Source organism: Desmodus rotundus, chromosome 1 (assembly GCF_022682495.2).
Source record: "Desmodus rotundus isolate HL8 chromosome 1, HLdesRot8A.1, whole genome shotgun sequence".
Classification (NCBI taxonomy): Eukaryota; Metazoa; Chordata; class Mammalia; order Chiroptera; family Phyllostomidae; genus Desmodus; species Desmodus rotundus.
In genome coordinates this window covers 55,038,326-55,061,760 of record NC_071387.1, presented here as the reverse complement: position 1 = coordinate 55,061,760, position 23,435 = coordinate 55,038,326, and the positions used below count along the sequence as shown (strand labels likewise).

Genomic DNA, 23,435 nt, shown 5'->3' with positions numbered 1-23,435 from the left:
CAAAAGCAGACTAAGCAAACAACTAGAACAGGAACAGAACCACAGAAATGGAGATCACATGGAGGGTTATCAACAGGGAAGTGGGAGGGGGAGAGAGGGGGGAAAAGGTACAGAGAATAAGTAGCATAAATGGTAGGTAGAAATTAGGGGGAGGGTAAGAATAGTATAGGAAATGTAGAAGCCAAAGAATTTATATGTATGACCCATGGTCACAAACTATAGGGGGGGAATGTGGGAAGGAGGGAGTGTGCAGGATGGAGTGAAGGGGGGGAAATGGGACAACTGTAACAGTATAATCAATAAAATATATTAAAAAATAAAATAAAATAAAATATAGAACAAAAATATATGTATATATTAAGGTAATGGTACATAAATAGATCACTAGAATAAAATCAACCTAAATGACTTTCAATATTACACTGGTTAAGTAAATTATGGTATACACAAACAATGTAACACTGCATTCATTGGTATAAAGAAAATTTTTTAAATTTTTTATTTATTTCCCTTTTTCTTTTTATTTCTTTTCTTTTTCTCCAGTGGTTAACCAAAAGGAGAAAACTGGCTATCTGGTGGCCAAAGGTGAAAATATGAACTTTTTACCCATTTATACCTGCTGAATTTTATATAAAATAAAATTTGAACCTTGTCATATACCTTGTATTGTGTATTTAAAATAATAAAATATTTATTTAACACACATTGATCTAAATAAATTTAAATTTTTTTAAATAAGCAAATAAAATTATCAAAAAGAATGAGAAATGAATTTACCTATCCCAGAGCCAGATTCTTTCTGCTAATGAAAACTGCCTGAATATTGTGGACTGAAAGTTCTCAGTAAACTGTCCAAATTTCAGGCAAAGGTTCCTTTTGAAATTTAAACACATTTTTTTTAATGGGTGAAATGAGCTACCTACAAAAAAAAAAAAACAAATACATACCTATACCATCAGTCTTCCACTCATAGGGATACCTGTGACCTTTCTGAGTATCTGATAAACTCCCAAAACAGAAGAGAAACAAGACTGATGTTCAACCAGACACAAAGACATGTCCTCAGGACTGGAATTTAAAGAAATGTCTGGTGAAAAAGTGAGAAGATGGAATAGAGAGCAAAAATGAAGGAATGTGTACCAATCTTTAACCTTGTTCTCGCTGAACAGGAGAAAATGTGTCTGCAGGAGGAATGCTCTGATGAGCAGATGGGAGTACTCTTGAGGGTCAGAGAAGCCTGGCAGGTGAACACCACCCTGTTCAGATTATTCCTCAACCCTATACCCATTTCCATCTGTGCAGACCTCTCTGTCACCGAGCAATGTGTGATTCCTCCTACGGACCAAGACATACTAGAAAGAGCCCCGAAGAGCAGACACATATCCTTTGGAATTGGGTTCTGGTTCTTTTTGTGAGTTTGATTAGGGAGCAACACTGTGGACATAAGTCCTCCAACGCCTGACATACTCTGGATCAAGTGGAAAAGTTCAGATATCTGAACCTGTGATGCTGAAAATGAAAAGAAGACTATGTAGTCCCCTAAAAAGTGTTGTTACTCATTCACATGTGCAGGCGCACACCCTAAAAGGTCCTATGTGTCCGGCCAACTGTCCTTACTTTAACAATTCCCTCCAATTAAAAGTTTTCCCATTCTACCCTGGCTGGTATGGCTCAGAGGATTCAATGCTGGCCTGTGAACCAAAAGGTCGTAGGTTCAACCCCCAGTCAGAGCACTCTGCCTGGCGCATGAAAGGCAACCACACATGGATGTTTCTCTCCCTCTCTCTCCTTCCCTTCTTCTCTCTCTTGAAGCTTTCCCATTCCTTCTTTAATAAATAGTATATCAACATCCAGAAAACCTATTTTGTATGGCTATCAAATATATTTTCAAATATTTAATTTAATCTACTAGGCGTGAATGTTAGCAAACTAAATTTCAAACATAAGTATGGGAAAATTTATTGAGGATTACACATTTAAACTACTACTGTATGGTTCGGATGGGGTGGGGTGGAGGGATGGGGAGACAATGCAGACAACTGTAATTGAATAACAATAAAAATTTTTTTTAAACTATTACTGTATGTTTCTCTCAATTTTGTTTCTAATTCTCACTATAACTAGATATTTTCCAAATTTAACAGAAAGAAGATATCATCTATAAATTCCCTAATTCACCCAAAACCCTCTCCATCCCTTCAACTCATGCTATACAGCTGGATTTAATAAGGAATATTAGAACTTTCCAATATATCGAGCTATGGGCAACCGTAAGTGAACACTCATTATGAACATGCTTGAGCAAGGCAGGAAGAAATGAAACCCTATTTCAGTAAAAAAGATGAAAAACAAGGTTTGGTAAGCTTCAATAACTTAGACAGAAAAGAGAAAAAATCAGGCTAGGGGCAAAAACAGGGATCACCGTGCAGTGCAAGATTATAAATCATGAGTAATCTAGGGTCCCACCTGGAGAGAGGTTTCCAAAATACAGCTACTAGAAAGCTGGGCTCTATCCACCATGTTAATAAAGGTGTTATATTTTACCTATTTGCAGATACACGTTAATATATAAGAAATTTGTTTTTTCAAAATGAGCCTTTATGATTATAAACGCGATAATGTTCATTCTCAAAAAAAATTTTAAGAGGAAAATTAAAATCACCAGTAATCCCATCATCATTTCCAGTGTATATTTTCTAAACATAGGCACATTTATAAACACATTTAAACACAACTGAAATCATACAATGTATGCAATTTTTATACACTGCTTTTTTCATTCAACATACGTTTGAACTTATCTAATGTTTTTAAACATTCTTCCAAGTTCTGAATCTCACAGCACAATAATCAGTTAAAATAGACACTTCGGTTATTTCTACTAGTTAGCTAGCAAAATAGTTTATAAGATATTAATATTCCATGATGGAACCAAACAGCACCAATTCTTCTGTTAAGTGAACAAATGAGAACCACAGCTCTAGGGATCAGCTCTAGTGATCCACTGAACTGACATCCTTACCCAGCCAGGCTCCTTAATTCACACATTCACAAATACTTACCGGTTTGCCTGGATTCTCTTGTTTTCATTTTAGGAATTTTGTTTGGTTTGTAACAAATTGGAAAATAAAACTAATGAAAGGCCAGCCTTAAATTTCACTGACTGACCACACATCCGTTATCAGTAGGGTGAAAGAGTACCTGGAAGACCTAAGGGAGAGTCAGATTTAGACTTTTCTCAACCTGACCTTAACCAACTTTCCTCTGCGATCAGGCAGAACAAAGTCTTTCTTTTAATGGGGAAGGTGGTGGTATTTACAGGTATACTTGCATTTTCCATCAGAAAAGACTGAGAAATAGCAATTGTGTTTCAAAGAAGGAGGAGGGGCTAATAGAAAATGAATAAGCATTGTCCTTATATCGCCTTGGAGCTATGCTGTGCAGACTGCAGTCTGCAGTCCTACCCCATATTTTTATGTGTAAAATAGAACAAAACAGAAAGTACCAGAATATGGCACAGCTGGCAAAGTATGTTTTGTGAAACTGTTGTTTCAGTTGTACATATGTACATGTGTGCTGGGTCAGAATGGGTTAAATATATTTCCTACTGTGTGCTCTGATTTTAATTTCCTTCATTTTTTCACATATGCAAAAATGTTAATTTGTACAACAAATGCTTTTTGAGCAGCTACAGTGCAGTGCTGGTGAGATAATGGTGTGCTGGTGTGATATAAGTAAATAAACATAGTACTTGATCCCTACCCTTGTAGAATTCTTACATTTAGGAACAAACAATCAAATAATCACATAAATACAGATTATAAAGTGCTATGTGTTATGGAAGGAAAAGTTTAGGAAATTAGACTAATCATTAAAGAAGCTGATTTAAATTGAGGAAGAGGTGGGGTGACAGGTCAGGATTCTCGGAAGTACATTCAAGCAGAGACCAGAAAGACGTACAGAAAGGAAGAAAGTAGGAGGAAAAGTCTGCCTGGTAGCAAATAGCACTTTCAGCAAGGGCCTCTAAAGTTCGAGGAAAAGAAAAGCAAGTGAGTAGGGCAGAGAGGAAAAGAAGACCATCTAGGAAAGGCTGGGGGTGGTGGGGTGAGGGAAGCAAGCATGGGAAATGTCCTCAGGGCAATGAGAAAGACCTGATTTGCATTTTAAAAGCTCATTGAGTGGAACAGAGATAGGAAGGAGGCTGAAGTAAATACTGAGATGTTGCCAGGTAGACACTAACAGACTGATCTGAAACATATTTAGGAAGCAGCAGTGACAAAATTTGGTGATAGTTTGGGTTTGAGGGCTGAGGAACCATGGGGTGTCTGGGATAAATCCCCGTTTTCCCAGTGGGCAATGAAATGGGAAGAGATGCATGAGAAACCTCAGAGAAGCAGAGCCAAAAGATGGATTTCAGCTTATTGCAGTTAAAATGTTTAGATGCCAAATTAGTTAACGGGAACTGGATGGAGATATAAAAAAAGGAAGTCATCTCCAAAAGGTTTTGACAACACATTATTCTGCTCCTTAAATATCTGCCCATAGAAAAGTATAATACAAACCCAGAAGAACCTAGAATAAATTTTAAAGATTCTACAGAGCAGCAGTTCCTAAACACCAAAGTAGCTGAAGCCACTGTGTATCCAAAAATATGACGTAACAGTATCACTAAACATTAACACTCAATATAATCCTCTTTCATGAAATGATAGGGAATCACTTTGTTTACTATGTATATTGCTCTATGCTCTACCTCCAAAATTTGAAGAAATGTACCCACTACTAGGCAGAGTAAACCACTCAGCAAAAATAAGACAAACAGTGCATATAACAAACAACAGCGCAAGGAAAAACTCTGTAGTACTAAAAGCATACAAATATACTAGTAAGGATGTTTCTCAGGGTGAAAAAGGGAAATGGGTTAATTAACAAATACTTAGTTCTCAAATTTTAATAGTATCAGATGCTAGATTCTGTTCCTTTAGAATCAGCTCAATTTCAATACCAGAAATTCCATCCCTAGGCAACCAATGATAAGTATCCTCACCATTCTCTAAAAGACCCTAGATATGAGAATCAAAATATAATAAAAGCTTTACAATAAATGAACAAGAACTGAAACAGAGTCATAGATACAGATAACATTTTTTTAAGATTTTACTTATTTATTTTTAGAGAAAGGGGAAGGGAGGGAGAAAGAGAGGGAGAGAAACATTAATGTGTGTTTGCTTCTCGTATATCCCCTACTGGGGACCTGGCCCACAACTCAGGCATGTGCCCTGACTAGGAATTGAACTGGCGACCCTTTGGTTCGAAGGCCAGCACTCAATCCACAGAGCTACACCAGCCAGGGCTAGGTAACATTTTGATGGTTGCCAGATAGGAGGGGACGGGAGGGATGTGCAAATAGTGAAAAGATTAAGAAGTACAAATTGGTTGTTACAGAATAGCCATGGAAAAGTAAAAGTATAGCACTGGAAATATAGTCAATAATAGTCTAATAACTATGTATGGTGTCAAATGGGTGAAAGATTCATCAGGACGATCACTTACTAAGTTATATAATTTCTAATCACTGGGATGTACATCTGAAACTAATATAATAATGTATGTGTATGTCAACTGTAATTAAAAATAAAAAATGACTTTTAAAAAAAAAAGCTGTGCATTGAAGCTACAGTAAAATCTCATCTAGGTTATTAAAACAAAACAGGTTAGAAAAAAATTACAAAAATGAAAATGGCAATTACTGATGATTTTTCTTTTTCCTCTAAATTCTCCTGTTTTCAGATTTTCTAACAACATGGATTTTTATTAAGTTTTTTACCTGTTCACAAAGGTCACACTGATAGACAAGATAAAATTCTGACAATGCACATATACACAAAAGAGACAAACTGTCTATAATTCCATCACCCAGAAGTAACTAACCACTTTCAATATTTTGTGTGGAGTTTTTTCTGTGCATATATGGGAAGTGGAGAGCAAACAATAATACAGAACTAATGATGTAATTATTTAACACTGTGAAGGAGATTACAGAATGCTGCTATTGCAAGTATACCGGACTGAAGAAAGACTAACTGGAGGATGTGACAACTGAGCTGAGCCATCTGAAGGATGATATGAAATTAACCAAATAAGTACAGGTAGGAGTGGCAATCTAAGAAGAGGGAATGAGAATGTAAGCAAGGTACCAAGCCTAACCCAGCCAAGGAGCTGAAGAAAAAAGATGAGTTTGTTGGAAAGCAAAGAATTAGCTGGCCATACTGATAGAGCTGAGAGATAGGACATGATCCTCAGAGAAAGAATAACGGCAGGCCATGAAGGAGAAGCGCAGTTGGTAGCTCCTTACGGGGACTATTCCCAATGCTTAGGTGGGCCTAATCCTTGCTCCTGCAAGTGCAGACTTAAATTATAAAGATCTTCTCCAAAAGGGCAGGGAGAGTTAAGGGCAAAGGGGAATCTTTGAGGGGTTAGGGGAAATAAAAAGACAATAATTTTAAATGTATATGTTAGTCTCCACAAAACCTTCTAGACTGGTAAAGAAAAAGATACAGTGACTTTAACTATGGAACAACTAACTCCCAAGAAGTTCCTACTAGAAATGATGGTGGTGCCCTGGCCAGTGTGGGTCAGTAGGTGCCCCACACAACAAAAAGTCAGGGTTCAATTCCCAGTCAGGGCACATGCCTACGCTGTGAGTTCAAACCCCAGTTGGGGAGTATATGGGAGGCAGCCAATCGATGTTTCTCTCTCACATCCATGTTTCTCTCTCTCTTTCTCTCTCTCTCTGGCTCTCTCTCCCTTCTTCTGTCTCAAAAATCAATAAACATTTTTTAATTTTTTTAAATAAACGGGGGTGGTAAGAAGAGCATTAGGTATGCTATTCCTATTTCATAAAAGAAAATAAATTTTAAAAGACTGAAAGTCCTACATTAGACTCCAAGTTTGATGACAGTATAGAATATACCTGTTTATCACCATGTCTCTAATTAAACTTGAAAAATAATATAAAGGGAATAATCATTAAGTGTATAAAAACTACTAATAGAAAAGGATGATCTTAATGACATCTAGACAAGAAAAACACAGCACTATCTGCGGAACAAAGCCCCATACAGAGAATTCTGGCCTCTACAGAAGTGTACTTGGTATTGGGGCAGGTAAGAGTCAGTTGACCACTCAAAGGCCTAGAGAGAGTATCCCTCAAGACTAATAATTCCCTCCTTGTTCATTCATTCATTCATTCAGGAGGGAATGTTTAACTCAGAAAATCCACCACTAAGTACACAAGGTCTGTCCAGAAAAAGTCCAGCTATTGTTAATATAATGAGAATGGTTTGTGCCACATCAATGTAACCTGGCAGCCAAGGAAAGTGGACTGAAATGTGCATATGTGAACAATGACAACTTCACCATACTAGTCAGTGGGGGCGGTAGATGCCATTGAGAGAGTGTGTTTACTGCGTGGCCATGGCATTCAAAATGACTGTGTGACTAAAGCAATGAATCAAATTTTGTGATAAGCTTAAACATTGCACTGCGGAAACTATTCAGATGATTCAGAAGGCTGCAGCTTTGGGCAACTAACTGGTAATTGGCAGTCATGACAAGCAGAGTTTTTTAGCCAAACATCAAATCACACAGGTGACCTAGCCCCCCTACAGCCCAGATTTGGTACCCTGCAACTTCTGGCTTTTCCCAAAACTAAAATCACCTTTGAACAGAAAGAGATTTCAGACCTACAATGAGATTCAGGGAAATAAAGCAGGGCAGCTGAAAGCGATTGGGAGAACTGTATGAGGTCCCAAGGTGCCTACTTTGAAGGGGACTGAGGCATCATTGTCCTAAGTTCAAAGTTTCTTATATCTTATGTCTTCTCCAATGTCTCTATTTTTCATAGTATATGGCTGGATACCTTCTGGACAGACCTCGTATACCCAAGAGTAAAAAAAATATACCCACACAAAAACTAGTTCATGAATGTTCACAGCAGCATTATTTATAATAGTCAAAGAGTGGAAACAAGCTAAATGCCCATCAACTAATGAATGAATAAACAAAATGTGATATAGTCAGAGAATGGAATATTATTCAACCATAAAAAAGAATGAAATACTACGTGACAGTATAGATGAACCTTGACAACATTATGTTAAGTGAAAGAATCCAGTCACAAAACACCACATATTATATGATTCCATGTAAATAAAAGGTCCAGAATAAGCAAATCTATTGAGAGAAAACAGATTAGCAGTTGCCTAAGGCTAGAGGGGAAGGGAGTTGGAGAGAAATAGACAAAACTAACGGGAACAGGGTTTCTTTTCCAAGTGATAAAAATATTCTAAAATTGATTGTGGTGACGGTTGCAAATACCATTAAATTGTACACTTTAAAAAGGTGGATTGTAGCCCTGGCTGGTGTAGCTCAGTGGAATGAGTGTGGGCCTGCAGACCAAAGGGTCGCGGTTCAATTCCCAGTCCAGGGCACATGCCTGGGTTGCAGGCCAGGTGTCTAGTGGGGAGCTTGTGGGAGGCAACTACACACTGATGTTTCTCTCCCTCACTTTTTCGCCTTCCCTTCCCCTCTCTCTAAAAATAAATAAATAAAATCTCTTTTTTAAAAAAGTGGATTGTACATTGATGTTTCTCTCCCTCTTTCTCCCTCCCTACCCCTTTCTCTAAAAATAAATAAAATCTTAAAAAATAAATAGGTAGATTATATGGTATGTGAATTGTTTCTTACTAAAGCTATTATTTAAAAAGAGGGTATTTTGAGCACCTCAGGCACTATGGTAAACTGCTGGAAATACAATAAAGAAAAAAAACACACCCAGAACCTGTTTTCAGGTTCTAATATTGTATGTAGTAAGGAACAACCAGTCAAGAGGCAATTACAAACCAATAAAAAAAGGAAAGAGATTGTACCCCAGGAGCACTTAACCTAGCCCTGGGTGATTTAGAGTATGTCCTGAGGAAAACTCAATATAACATATTTTCATCCTTAAATAGAAATTTAAATCTTACAAAACATTTAAAAAATTAAGTACCTGCCCCAGCTGGTATGGCACAGTGGACTGAGTGCCAGCCTGCAAACTGAAAGGTTGCTGGTTCCATTCCCAGTCAAGGTACTTGCCAGGATTGCAGGCCAGGTCCCCAGTAGGGGCCAGGTAGGGGGCATGTGAGAGGCAACTGATGGATGTTTCTCTAGCACTTCCCTCTCTTCCTGCCTTCCCCTCTCCAAAAATAAGTAAATAAAATCTAAAAAAGGTTAAGTACCAGTTCAGTTTATTAAAACCTTCATTTTCATAGAATGGGAATGCTTTTTAAAAGCATTTGTATGTGTACAATGTTTAAAATGTATATTTTTAACTAAAAAAGCAACCGAAACACATCTCCAATTTCAATTGCATTGTTATTACCAAGTTCATGGGGGTGCTGTAAAGATTACGTACAAACTTTTCATAACACCTTAAACTGGGAAAGAGGGTCTAAAAATCCTAAACCCCCATGTAACACATTCCAAAGCAAAGTGTGGGGGATCCCTGGCCTCACAGCTCAGTTGGTTAGAGCATCACCCCTATACGCCAAGGTTTCTGGTTCCATCCCAGGCCAGGGCACATTCAAAAATTAACTAATGAATGCATAAATAATTGGAACTAGGGGCCCAAGTTTTTTTTTCCCCTCCCCCTCTCCCTCCCTCCCTACCTCTGCCCTCCCTCTCTCTAAAATCAATAAAATAAAACGCAGCAGGGGAGGATTGGGTGGGAGGAGACTGATAGGTAGGAGAACAGGAGTAATGATCTTAAAGGAGAACCGAGTGCTACAAAATAAAAATGGCCCTTTAAGAATTAAAGCCAGTTGGTGGGGGGCGGTTAGGGAATGGAGGTATGAGCAAAAAGGAAACAGGACTTACGGACATGAACAACAGTGCGGTGATTGCAGGGGGAGGAGGGTAGAAGGAGGTCAAGTGGTAATGGAAAAAATACAATAAAATTTTTTAAAGAATTATTTAAAGAAAAGAAAGCCACTAATTTTCAAGCACAACACTTCCCAATTACAGTAGTAACCATTGCTATAGAAACAGCGAAGTCGAGTTTCCCGAAGTTAAAAATAAAAAATATTGCAAATTTAAGTGGATGAAACAGGGCAAAGTTTGGTCCGAAACTAGGCAGACAGAGGCTACCAGAAACTTTCACCGAAATAAGGGTGGACCAACTGCAACTTCCAACCTACATTTCCGAAGCAGTGCTTCAAAAATCACCCGCGTGGTAATCTACCAAGTGCTAAAAAAAAGTTTGCCCTCCCTTCTCCCGGAGGAGGAACCAGACAAAACCCCTCCCAAGCATCGCCCACAACCAAAGCCAGCCGGTGCAGACGTGCACTGTGCAGCGCTGGGGGAGACTGCCTCCGAGTTCACCCGGAAAGCATCCGAATGAAGCCCTGCAGGTTTCATTGGCTGAGCCCCGAGGAAAAACCCAAGCTCGAGCCCGGAGCCCCAGCCTGCCTGGCCTGACTCCCTCCCTCCACAACCGCACCCCACGCCACCTCCCGTGCCTGGCATTCCACGCGACCCAATCCAACTCCTATTTATTAAGCACCCACTGTCTACACCACATCGTGGTTTCGGGCACTGTAGAAATGGCCCCGTGCGGGAAAAACCAAAAGGACAAACACGAAGGCTACCTGCGACCGGGTGCTCTGAAAGAAGCCCCCACCCTCACCCTGCGGTGGTAACAGTCCCAGTGAAGAGGCAGTCCCGAGGGACTCTGCAGGCCCTGCTTCCCCGAGTCCACCGCAGACCCAGACGCAAGGGGAAAGGAGTCAGCACCTCTAGACCACCCGCGCGCTCCTCTGCCCTAAGGAGCGCGACCTCGACTTCGGCCCCTAAAAGAACGACAAGAGCGGCACCGAACCCCCGTGAGGACCGGAGTAGTCTGTCGCTGGCTCCCGTCTCCCTCCCCTGAGACCAAGGCTGGCTGTTCTCTCCCCAGCCTGACGGTCACGGCGGCCGCGGACCGGTAGTCTCAGGTCTGGCGTCTCCACTCTCCCGGACGCCGGCAACCCCTGCTGCCCCGCGCGGAGTGGAGCAGTGCCGAGAAGACCGACCGGGCCCTCCCCCACCACCCCCATAGCCCGGGCTCCGGAAAAGCGGTTACCTGGCGCGAGGGTGGGGCGAGGACCCCGCCTTGAGGAGGAAAAGGAAAAGGAAGACAGTGGCCTCGGGACCACAGAGATTTAAGAAATTTGGGAGACTTGTTCCGCACTGGGTGACAGCTGCTCGCTGCGCACGCGCACCCGGCTCCAGACGCCGATCCCTCCGCCGCTCCTCACCCTCCCGCGGAGGGGATGGAAAGCAGCAGAGGTGCGCGCACAAGGCTCGCCCGCTCCCCCGCGCGAGGGCGCGCGCGCCGTCACGTGGCCGCTGGGCTTAGCGCTTAGTGGGTCACGTGAACTTCTAAACAGCTTAAAGGTCCCTAGCACCTTCTTACTTTGGGCTTAATGTTCTGCGGTGTTCTTAGTTTAGGTTCGCTGTCGCGTATCTTGTTCTCATGTGCTTTTTCCCAGATGGGGGAGACACTTGAGCAGAGGAAGGAACAGGTGCACAGAACCTTGCCCGGAAGTGCCGACCGTGTTCCCGCAGGGCTGGACGTGATGGAGTCCACGCGCCACACGTCCTCCTAGGCTCCGACGCTGGCCTAGGGCGCCCTCCTGCGCGCGGACGCCTAAGTAGCGTTTCCATAGGAGGGGCCTCGGAATGCCCAGTCGATTTTAGCTTGGTCGTCTGGGCTCTCTCCTGGTCAGCAATGACAGCGACTTATGGCCAGGGCTTCTGACGCTCTTAACCACAATGGGAGATCCCCAGTGGTTGAAGGATGTCCACCTGCTAACCTTTTAACAAGTAACTCAAGCAAGAGGCTGTGTTATTGGCCTAGTGTAGTGACACCTTCCTACTTTCAGGCGGAGTACGTCCAGCCCTCAGCAGATGTGCACTTGACCTGGGGACGCCCGAGGGTAGCCCCAATAGGAATCGGGGCTAGGGGTCTCCAAAAAGCTAGAGATGGAAGCAGTTCGGCCTGAATTGCCCCCGGAACCCTAAGAACATATTAAATTAGCTTGCCACAACTTGTTGCTGTAACTCTGCCTTCATAGGTGTCAGAAGAAACCAGACCTTAAGCATTTGCACTGCCAAAGGCAGAGTTCCCAGCTGGGTCTCTTGCGGTTTTTCCCCTAACGTCTTCTCAGCTCAGAAAGACTAGATCGTTACACTACTGAGCACACGGGCTGTCTAGTATGCTGGGTTTTTCTAATACAATCCACTGATTTCTGCTCTTTAAAATACCTCAAATCCACTTACCACGCCCTTGAAGTCTCTCTTGGAAGGAGCATTTCCAGGACAAATGAAATGTGTTTCAGTAAGACTAATGGGATTACTGGACCACTATCTTTCTTTAGTTATTAAATTCTAAACAAGATTTAAGCTGTACTACCCACCCACATACACCTCTGAAATTTGCCTAATATGTATCCCCAACTAGGAATTTTCCAAATGTGTACACTATGAGGATCCCAACCTTCCTTACAAGTCAATTGGATATGCTAAAACAATAAACATGTAATTTAACATTTATTTAGGGCTTACTGTGAGCTTGATACTATTTTAAGAGCCTCACATGTTAATTAATCCTTGTACTCATTCAATGACTAGGTATTATCTCCTTGTTACAGACATGAAAACTGAAGTATAGAGATTAAGAAATATGCCAGCTACTAAAAACCAAGGTCCTTGGTACACCAGAATAAGAATTGAGTCTCTCCACAATTTGCACATGCATGATAATATACCAACAACATTTGTCCACCACAGCAGATCAAGTCACATTTTTCCCTTTTTATTGAATTTACTGGGGTGACAATGGTTAACAAAATTATACAGGTTTCAGGTGCACGATTCTAAACACATCACCTGTACACTATATTGTTCACTACCCCATCAGTTTTATTTTATTTATTGATTTTAGAGAGAAAGAGGAAGGAGAAGAAATAGAGACAGAGAAACATCAATTTGTTTTTCCACTTATTTATACATTTATTGGTTGATTCTTGTATGTACCCACACCAGAAATCCAACCAACAACCTTTGCGTATTGGATGATACTCTAACCAACTGAGCTACTCAGCTAGGGCCAAACCTAAAAAATAAGACGGACATACCAGCCCTGCTGACTTCTCCAAGCATTTTTAAAAATCAAAGAAGATCATGTAAAATGTCAAAACAATTCAAAAACTGGAAAGCACTGTGTGAAGCTATGAAGCACTTCACAGTTTTGGAAATTGAAGTGAGCCCACTAGAAAATCAACTGGATTCATGGCACAGAGCACAGTGTTGTGTCCCTAATATATCAAAATATCTCTAAATTGTAGATTTCAATAACACTTTAGCCATATAGTTGATTAATTTACTTATTCCCAATTAAAAACTACAATTGCAATAAGGTGGAGGCTGTATAATGGATACATAGATTCCACTTAAAGCGTATATGTTATGCGAACTATTGTTTAGATCACCTCAGAGACAATAATTATAAATTTCTTAAAATATGTATAATACAGCAAATTGATACTCTACCAAATAATATAGTCTAATTTTGAACATACTGAAGTCCATTTGACCTTTGCAAATATAAAGAAATAATAGTAATAATCATTAATGTTTGTATTTATTCTTATCACATATGTATATTATTTATACAAATACAAACCAACCAGTAACTAAATATTTAGATGATGTTTTAAAGAGTCAGAGTGAATATGATAGTATTAATGAAATTGTGAACTTTTGTACCTGTTCTTCTCTGTGTCCTGTGTTCTGAAGTTCAGGTCAATTTAACTCTCACCTGGATTACTATAATATTCACCTATTTTCACTAATGATACATCTGGTAAAGAGTTAATCTCCAAAATATACAAAGAACTAATACAATTCAACTCCAGGAAGACAAAGAGTCCAATTCAAAATGGGCAAAGGACCTGAACAGACACTTCTCCAGAGAGGACATATGGATGGTCAATAGACATATGAAAAGATGCTCAGCATCACTAATCATCAGAGAGATGCAAATTAAAAGCACAATGAGGTACCACCTCACACCTGTCAGAATGGCTACCATCAATAAATCGACAAATAAATGTTGGCAAGGAAGTGGAGAAAAGGGAACCCTTGTGCACTGTTGGTGGGAATACAGACTTGTACAGCCACTGTGGAAAACAATATGGAGTATCCTCAAAAAATTAAAAATGAAACTCTCTTTTAACCCAATATTTCCACTTCTAGGAATATAGCCTACAAATCCTGAAACATCAATACAAAAAATATGTATGCACCCCTATATTCATAGCAGCACTATTTATAACAGCCAAGATCTGGAAAGAGACTAAATGCCCATCAGTAGATAAGTGGATAAAAAACCTATGGCACATTTATACAATGGAATACTATGCAGCAGTAAAAAAAGAAGAGACTCTTATCTTTTACAATAGCATGGATGGATCTGGAGAATACTATGCAAAGTGAAATAAGCCAAAAGTGAAGGACAAATGCCACACAATCTCACTTATATGTGGAATCTAATGAACACCATAAACTAAAGACAAAATAGAAACAGACACGTAGATACATGGAACAGACTGACAGCTGCCAGAGATGAGCAGGGGGGACTGGATGAAAGATGGCAAAGGGATTAACCAAAGAATATTTATGCATAACACATGGACACAGACAACAAAATGGGGATTGACAGGGGAAGGGGAGAGAGTGGAACTGGCTGGAGGTGGGAAAAGGCGGGGGAGGGGGGAAGCGGGATCAAGTGTAATAGCATAAACAATTTTTTTTTAATTAACCTAATGATCTCCCTACCTCCAATGCATTCTCTATTCACCTTTCCCCCTCCAACCTATCTTCTGTACTGCAAGTCAACCTTGTCCTCCTAAAGTAAAAATCAGGTCATGATTCCAACCAATTGAAACACTTCATTAATTCCCCATCAATATCAAACTTTTCAGTCCTTTCTACTAAAGGAGTCACAATAGGCAAAAATAGTATGATGGTGACAGGTATGGGAATAGACTTTAAAGTGACTCAAGCCTCCTGTGTAAGCTAAATATTCATTCAGTGAGTTTCAATACCATTTTATCTGTTTCAATATAAGAATAATACCTAAAATTACATACCAGTTAGATTATTTAATGTTTGAATATTTGAATAAAATTTAAGCTTTGGAGAGATACGTCATATTTTCCCTAGGGCTTCTAGTTCTCCCTGGGCCATTGTCTTATACTTGTACATATGTACATGTGGGAGAGTGAAGTGCTGGACGAACTGATAAGGTAGTTTGTTTTTTGAACTAAGAAAAACGTTGGAAATGATTTATAACATCCAAATCATAACATAAAAAACTAAATATGCATTCTTTTAACAAATAAAAATAAAACCACAATCATAGGCTGAAGTTACAAGCCTCTGAGTACTTACAGTCCTAATCAATCCACTTTTATTATTTATTATCATCCATTATTATTATCACTTGTACTGTTTTATGAACAGGTATCGGACAGTGACACAGCCACGAACAGGAGAGATGTGGCCTGGCACTTATGGAGCATACAGTCAAGCCACAATGAGATATTCTCACATACCCACAAAAAGGCTAAGAATAAAACCGCTGACAGAAACAAACGATGGTGATGATGTGGAAAAACATAAACACCAATAGAAATACATGTGCATGTGCACCAAAGACACATAGAAGAAGGTTTATAGCAGCATTACTTGTGAAATCCCAAACTGGAAACTACCCAAATATCCATCATCAGTAGAATGGAGATAGAAATGCTGGTATAGTCACACAATAGAAAACTATACACCATGAAAATAAATGAATTACTGCTACCCAAACATAATGGCTAAATCTCACATATACAATGTTAAATGAAAGAAGCCAGACCCTTGCCAAAAAATATATTCAGAGTTATTTGTGATTCCATTTATATAACAGTTAAAAATAGAACTATTCCATGGTGTTAGAAGTCACAAAAATTGTGCTGCCTTTAAGGGATGCCTTTAAAGAGGAGAGAGGGGGTAGAGTGATTGGGAGGGAAGAAGTGGGGAACCTCTGGTATGCGGGTTATGCCCTACTTTTTTACCTTACTGGTAATAATTGTGAAAATTCATCAAGGTGTATTCTTATGACTTTTCTCTTAGATTTTAATTAAAAGGTTCTTCAAACATTTACCATGTTAATTTTTGTATATTGTTATATCAACTTTCTTACCCACATTTGACAAAAGAACCACCCAGGTTAATTTAACTTGATAAACTAAAGAGTAGAACTTCTGCCCTGGCTGGTGTGGCTCAGCGGGTTGAGCACCAGACTGCGAACCAAAGAGTAGCCAGTTCATATTCCCAGTCAGGGCACATGCCTAGGTTGCAGGCCAGGTCCCCAGTGGGGAGCACTTGTGAGGCAACCACACATTGATGTTTCTCTCCCTCTCTTTCTCCCTCCCTTCCCCTCTCTATAAAAATAAATAAATAACATCTTTTAAAAAAATAAAAATATAACTTCTGAACGGTCCCCTTACTTTTCCATAAAAAATTTTGGTGTTAAAAAAGGGGAAAACTTGAAGGCAGAAACAAGTGGATGGGAAACAGAACTCCTTTTCCTTTGAGTCCTACTGACCCTTAGAGTTTCAGTAACTGAAAGGGTTTTCTCTTTTTAATTCATTTCCTTTACTCAGTTTGTTTTTTAAACCAAGGATGTCAGTAACTCAGAATGAAATGCAATACTCCACTACAATAATTTTGTTAGCATAAGTAATGTTTTTTAGTTTTCCCAACCATATTATATACATTTAGTTGCAGGCAAAGACAATACTAAAATATTTAAAAGGGGGATGATTTTTAAAATATTTTCTCACCTAAGTTTTCTGAAATCACTCCAGGTTAGTAAGGACAGCAGCGGGTTCGTTTCTGACAGCATATGATAATGCCATGCATGTGTTAATCAACTTCTGTAATCTGTTATAAGCCAGAGGGCTTACTCGGAGAGGTGTATTAGCTTACATTATAGACCCAAGAGAACATTATCTGAGAGTAATAAGTCTATCTTATCACATATCTAACCATAAATGCCATATAATTTCCACTGCATTGAAGTGTGTGTCATTTAAACCAATCTATAGAGAGAAGATCTATTAATTCACTCATTCAACTTTTATTGAAATGTGCTAGGATATAGGGCTCTGGTATGAAACATAGAAAGGAAATGGTCTATTTGGTGGAGAACTGATTGTGACCTTGTCCCGATCAGAATCAAAACAAATTCTACTGGTTTTTTGATGCATGTATACACTTTATCTGTGGGGTTTTTGTAGGTTAATTCTTATTTTCCAAAAAAAATTGCTTTGGTGTCTTCAACAAATTCCTCTTAAATGAAAAACAAAGAGGCTGCTTTTATTTTATGTTTATATGTCTTTTAGATATTTACTACCACTTTGGAAAACTGACACATTATCAGCTAATGTTGAACATTTGCATACCCTGTGACTCAGCAATTTCTCTCCTAGATAGATATTCAACAGAAATGCATGTATATATGGTCAAAATACATATTAAGAGCAGCATTACTTATAATTAACATAAACATATTTCTAAAAGATAAAAGGTGGAGGTCAATGTTTATAGATTTAATATTCATAAAACAAGTTATTATTTTAGGTATGCTTTCTCTCAGGCCTGAGGTGGAGTTCTTCCAGGAGTACGATGTGGAAGAAAAGTTTTATGTCTGTGAAATGGTAAGGTGGTACAAACTGGCCAGGAGGGGGTAGAAGTACTGCTGGTGGTGAACTTTGTGATGGACAGTGCTAAAAAGAATAGGAATTTATACCACTCTGAAGCAAGCCTTTTATTGTGGTGATGGGAGGAATTTAGGGGGATATTGATTAAGTATGCATCAGGGTTCCAGACTAAGCACATCCCTTCCACTAATGGTCAGGCCATCCTTCATTGTTGAGGAGTACTACACTTATCCACCTTCAGGCATGAACATGAAAAAATCCCTTCATTGAGGGAATCATTTGATATTGTATTGTTATTTTTATAAAGTTCTGATTACAATAGGAAACAAAGCACTTGGCATCTTAGAAATGATATTGAGGTAATGGGAAAAAATACAATAAAAAAATTAAATAAATAATTAATTAAATAAAGCCAATTTTAAAAAAAGAAATAAAATTGATGTATTAGTTGGAAAGAGACCACAAAATGTCCTTCTTGAAGTTGCTTGAATAACTCCTGGTTTTCAGAATATTACCAACTTTTTCTTTTGTTCCTCTATTAATTTCTGTCTCGCAAAGTTTGCTTGCTTCATCTCTCTAGCAATTGCTCTTTCATGTTACAAAGAAAGATCCAATTATCAGAGGCATTCTTGTGCAGAACAAAATGTTGCATTATATTTTTATATTCTATAGTTTACCTCTATTTTATTGAGTTCACTGATTTTAATATTCCCTTTCCTTTGCTGACTGCTCCTAATCTTACTTTTCTGCTCAAATTCTTCCAGTAAGGCATTCTGTTAATCAATGAGTTCAATTTTCAGCTTGAACCTTTATAACACACTTTCTAGGGGACTTACAGTGACCACAAAAAAAAAGCATCCAGTTTCACCTTCCCTGGGTTCTCTTCCAATCATGCATAATTGACATTTCATCACTCAGCTAACGGTTGTAAATGCTTTCTCTGCCTGAACTAATGTTAATATACCTTGGGTCTTTGTCATATCCATTTCATTTCCTCTTGTAATAAATTGCAAAATATGGCCACAAATTCCTCCCATGATCCTATGCAATATGACTTTGTGCTTCTTCCCATTAAGAGGTTGTCTATTTCCTCACTTTTGAATCTTGATTGACATATTTTTAAAAGATTTTACATATTTATTTTTAGAGAGTGAGAAGAGAGAAAGAGGGGGAATGAAACATTGCTGTGAGACAGAAGCCAAACCTGAACCCCAAACGCAGGCACATGCCCTGACAGGGAATTGAAATAGCAATCTTTCACCCTGTGGGACAAGTCCCAATCAACTGAGCCACACCAGTCAGGGCTGGACTGATCTTATGACTTGCTTTTATCAATAGAATGTGGCAGACGAGATGTTCTGTGATTCCAAAATCATGTCTTAAGAGAAAACACAGCTTCTGCTTTCATAGGAGGTCACATATAAAAGAACTAAGGCTTCCAATGAACAACCAGCACCAACTGCCAGACATGTGAATGGGGCCACCTTGACATTCCAGCCCAACCACCTCACAGATGAATGCAGCTGCAAGTGTGACCCCAGGCAAAACCAGCAGATAAACTGTTACCCAGCCCAGATAATCATGAAAGAAAGAAAGAAATCACTACCGCTGCAAGCCACTACTAAGTTTTGAGGTTGTTTACTACACAGCAATAGGTAACTGATAGAACTGTTTTCTCTTTCACATTCTAGCTTTGGTGATCACCTGGCTCTCCCTTGTCTAATTCAGAAAGTACAATTTCTTTCCTGTTACTTTTTTCATCAATTTAAGAGTTGACCTGCACAAGATAAATATTCAAAATTTTAGCATCATCACTTTTATAATTAAGAGATTCTTTCCTCCCTTTTGGAGACCCCTGATGTACTGTCAGATTTACCTGAGCTTGATGTTTTGCTCATTCTAACTTCCTCTTCTGTCGCTAATGGGACCCCACACTTAACTTTCTCTTCAAGTAGTTTCGTTTCATTAAGAGCTATCTTATCTCTAAAAGGTTTACAGAATTCTTATGCATTTTTTGTATGAACTGAAGACATTTCTATAGATTTCTTTACATTTTCTTCTTAGTTTACACCAAAACAAGTATTTTTCCACTTCATCAAAGAGGCGCTTTCCCTCACCGTCTGGCTTATTTCACTTAGCGTAATGCTCTCCAGTTCCATCCATGCTGTTGCAAAGGGTATAAGCTCCTTCTTTCTCTCTGCTGCATAGAATTCCATTGTGTAAATATACCATAGTTTTTGGATCTACTCATTTGCTGATGGGCACTTTACCTTTAACTGGAACATAATAAATAGAAGAAAAAAGGAAACAAAATATAACCAGAGACATTGAAGTTAAGAACAATCTAACAATGGTCAGGGGGGAGTGGGGAGGGGACAGTGAGGAGAGGGAATTACAGGAACTACTATAAAGGACACATGGACAAAATCAAGGGGGAGGGTGGAAGTGGGGGAGGGAGGGGGGTTTGGCTGGGGTGGGGTGGAGGGATGGGGAGAAAAGGCACACAACTGTAATTGAATAACAATAAAAAATTAAAATTATAAAAAAAAAGAGGTGCTTTCCTATTTTAATGGTTGTTCTCTGCAAGTGAGTTCTTCTTAGCTTGTGAAACTTCTATTGATATTCTGACACCTTTTCAGGAATGTAGGTGGTTTTTTTTCCTTTAAATTGAAGCTTATCCCTCTCAACAATTGATATTTAGTTACTTGGTATGATCTGTTCTTTTTTCTGCAAAGGAATTCTCTCCAGACTAAAGGGCAAATGCCATCGAGGAGAGATAAGGACAACATTCCAGAGCACCCTCGTACCTTCCACAGGTTACGGTCTAGATTGCACCAGCAGCCTAGATCCTGATCTAGTTTCCACAGGGCTCCCGTCTAAATTGTTCAAGGAAGTGAACACTGTTTCTAAACTGTGATGACTTTTCTTTTGAGTGGTGACTCTCAAAGTTTTTTACAGGAATCAGCAAGGCTAAAACAATTTTAATAACACTAAGACTTTATTTGCCCTTTTCTCTGTCATGTCATTCATTCTCATTCATAGTGCAGTTTTCTAAGAAAACAATTAGGATTGATTTCACCATTGCTCTGAGGGCTAATGGAATGTTTGCTTCTGTATTAGTGTCTTTACAATTTTTTTTCTTAAAATCTAATATGAGCTGGCCATCTAGCTCAGTTTGTTAGAGCGTCGTCCCAACACACCAAGGTTGTGGGTTTGATCCCTCATCAAAGCACATACAAGAATCAACCAATGAATGCATAAATAAGTGGAACAACAAACAATCTCTCTCTCTCTCGCTCTCCCCTGCCTCTCTAAAAAAATCAATAAAAATTAAAAATAAAATCTAGTATGATAAATATTGTATGTCCACAGAGGAAATTTTCCTTCTTTTATTTTACTTATTTATTTATTTGCAGTTTTACAACTTTACTATCAACAGTTAGTTCTCATCTACGTTAACTGTAGATTTTTTAAAGTGGTGAGATGTACCTACGTAACAAACTATAAAGCTTGTTTGGTGAATCTTCATCCTCCTTGTGTTTCCTGGACAACCGCAGTCGCACCCAGGCAAGGACTGGGACACTGCTTAGTCCTTTGGCTCAGACAGCTTTGCTGAGCCCGGTGTCAACGTGCACATCTGGAGTTCCCGTCTCCTGCATGGCAAATTTCCATGATCTCTTTGAGCCCCGGAGGGTCACGCTTCTTGAAGTCCACTCCGAGGATGCGCTTAAGAATGTTCATGGTGTTTTCACTACCTCTTGATGGCACAACCGCCCTTCTTCTCTCCACCCTTTCTCTTGCTAGCCATTCCACTGGGCCCAAGTTTTAAAGAAAGCTCCGCCAAGACAATTTTCAAGAGTGTTAAGGAGGTCCTGCAACCAAAAAGTTTAAGAACCGGATGAGAGAAAAAACGGTAAGAAAGATTAAATTTTCCTTAACTCTCGTCTTTTGACAGTAAGTCTACTCCTTGAGGGGTCCTTTCCTTCCTTGGGGCATCTGACTTACAAGAAGGGTCCGGAGCTGCTGCTGCGGGGCGTCCCAGCCTGGGCTGCCAGGCAAAGCCAGTTCAGGGGTGACCCCCGTCAGACTTGGCGGGGAAGAAGTGCGGGGAGATCCCAGAGTTAAAAGCGAAGGGACAGCAAGGAGAGGACCCTGGAGCAGGAGGAGGCGCAGGCCGTGGGTGTGGCTCCCACTGTCTGGGTCTTAGTTTAACTCTGCGGCTGGAGTTTCCTGCCTGCAAGCGACCCGCACGTCCCCCACCCTGCGGCGGTCTGCAACCTCCTCCCAGGGTCCTAATGACTCTCCCCCTCCCTCCGTACCTCCGTTCCTTCCCTGGAGCACCCGGGCTCCTGGAGCCAGTGTGCCTAACCCTACCTAAAAGACAATAGAGATAACCTTATCCCGGGGATGGGGGGGAGGCGCTTAATTTTAGTAAAATATAAAAGGGTAGGTTGCCTTTCTGCTGCAGGCGTTTCTGAAACAGTTCCAAATGTATGGTCCTTAAAAATATCCTCAAGTTCTGACCAATTACGGACTTTTGGGGTAAGTAGGATTGGAGTATACCACTTAAAAACTATGTAGAACAGCCCTGACCCTACCTTATGGCTTGGTTAGGCGTGGTTCAGCCAAGCAAAACGTCGGTTTGGTGTCCGGTCAGGGCACTTGCCCTGGGTTGCGGATGGACCCCGGAGGAGAGGCAACTGACCTCTCACATTGATATTTCTCTCCCTTTCTTTCTCCCTGCCTTCCCCTCTCTGTCTAAAAATAAATAAATGAAACCTTTAAAAAAACAAAAAACAAAAACCTATGCAGAGCACTAACAATTCCAAAACTTTGCATCCAGAAAATGTTAAGAGTTCTGCTGCTTGCACAGTGAGAATTCCTAGAGAGTGCGGCTGGCACCCTTAGTGAATCTCCGGCAGGTCCCTGCCCTCCTTAGACAAGGTAAGTTCTTGAGGGCATTACAGACAAATTCTAACAAAAATCAAACTCCTATCTGGGGGGTAGCGTTCTCTATCAAATTTTGACACCTAGAGAAATGTTTTCACAATTTTTCATTTGCACACACAGCTTCCTAAAGTAATTTAACGTTGTGGGAAAGTGTAGTAGGTTTTGGTAATTTCTAACCCAGCCACATTTTTTTCACCAAAAGGAGAATTTCTGTAGGATTTTCAGCCTTTTCTTAAGGTTTTCCTGCAGTATAAGATATTTTTTCTTTAATTGCTTCCAAACATTAATGTGCAGAGAAACATTCTACTTGAACCCACAATATTTCCACTATTAGAGCTAATTTTTCCAGTGTTAAACTAAAAATCCTTAACTTCCGCAACTGAAGGAATTTTTTTAAATAAGGTTTTATTGAGCCAAAAATGCTAGCCAAAAAGAAGACTGGTCTTGAGACGTAAATTCTATGTCTGAACTAGCAGCACCACGGCTAGGTAGGAAAGAAAGCAGGCCCTTCCCAGAGTGCTGCAGACGTTTTCTTCATACGTCAAGTGGAGGGAAGGGAGGAGAAGGAGGTAGTCTGGAAGAAGTTACATAAGCTATAGGCAACGGGGTGGTAGAAGGTGAAGAGGGGCC

The 23,435-nt window shown here is 39.8% G+C and overlaps 1 protein-coding gene across 1 annotated transcript in view; it reads right to left on the bottom strand.

The window, feature by feature from the left end:
* Nucleotides 1-11,392, bottom strand: part of KDM4C (lysine demethylase 4C) — a 366,544-nt gene extending 355,152 nt beyond the window's left edge. Inside the window, exon 1 of the mRNA XM_024558285.3 lies at nucleotides 11,162-11,392. The gene's annotated coding sequence lies outside the window, so the exon portion shown is untranslated. The remainder of the gene's footprint in view (nucleotides 1-11,161) is intronic.
* Between the last annotated feature and the right edge of the window lie 12,043 nt (nucleotides 11,393-23,435).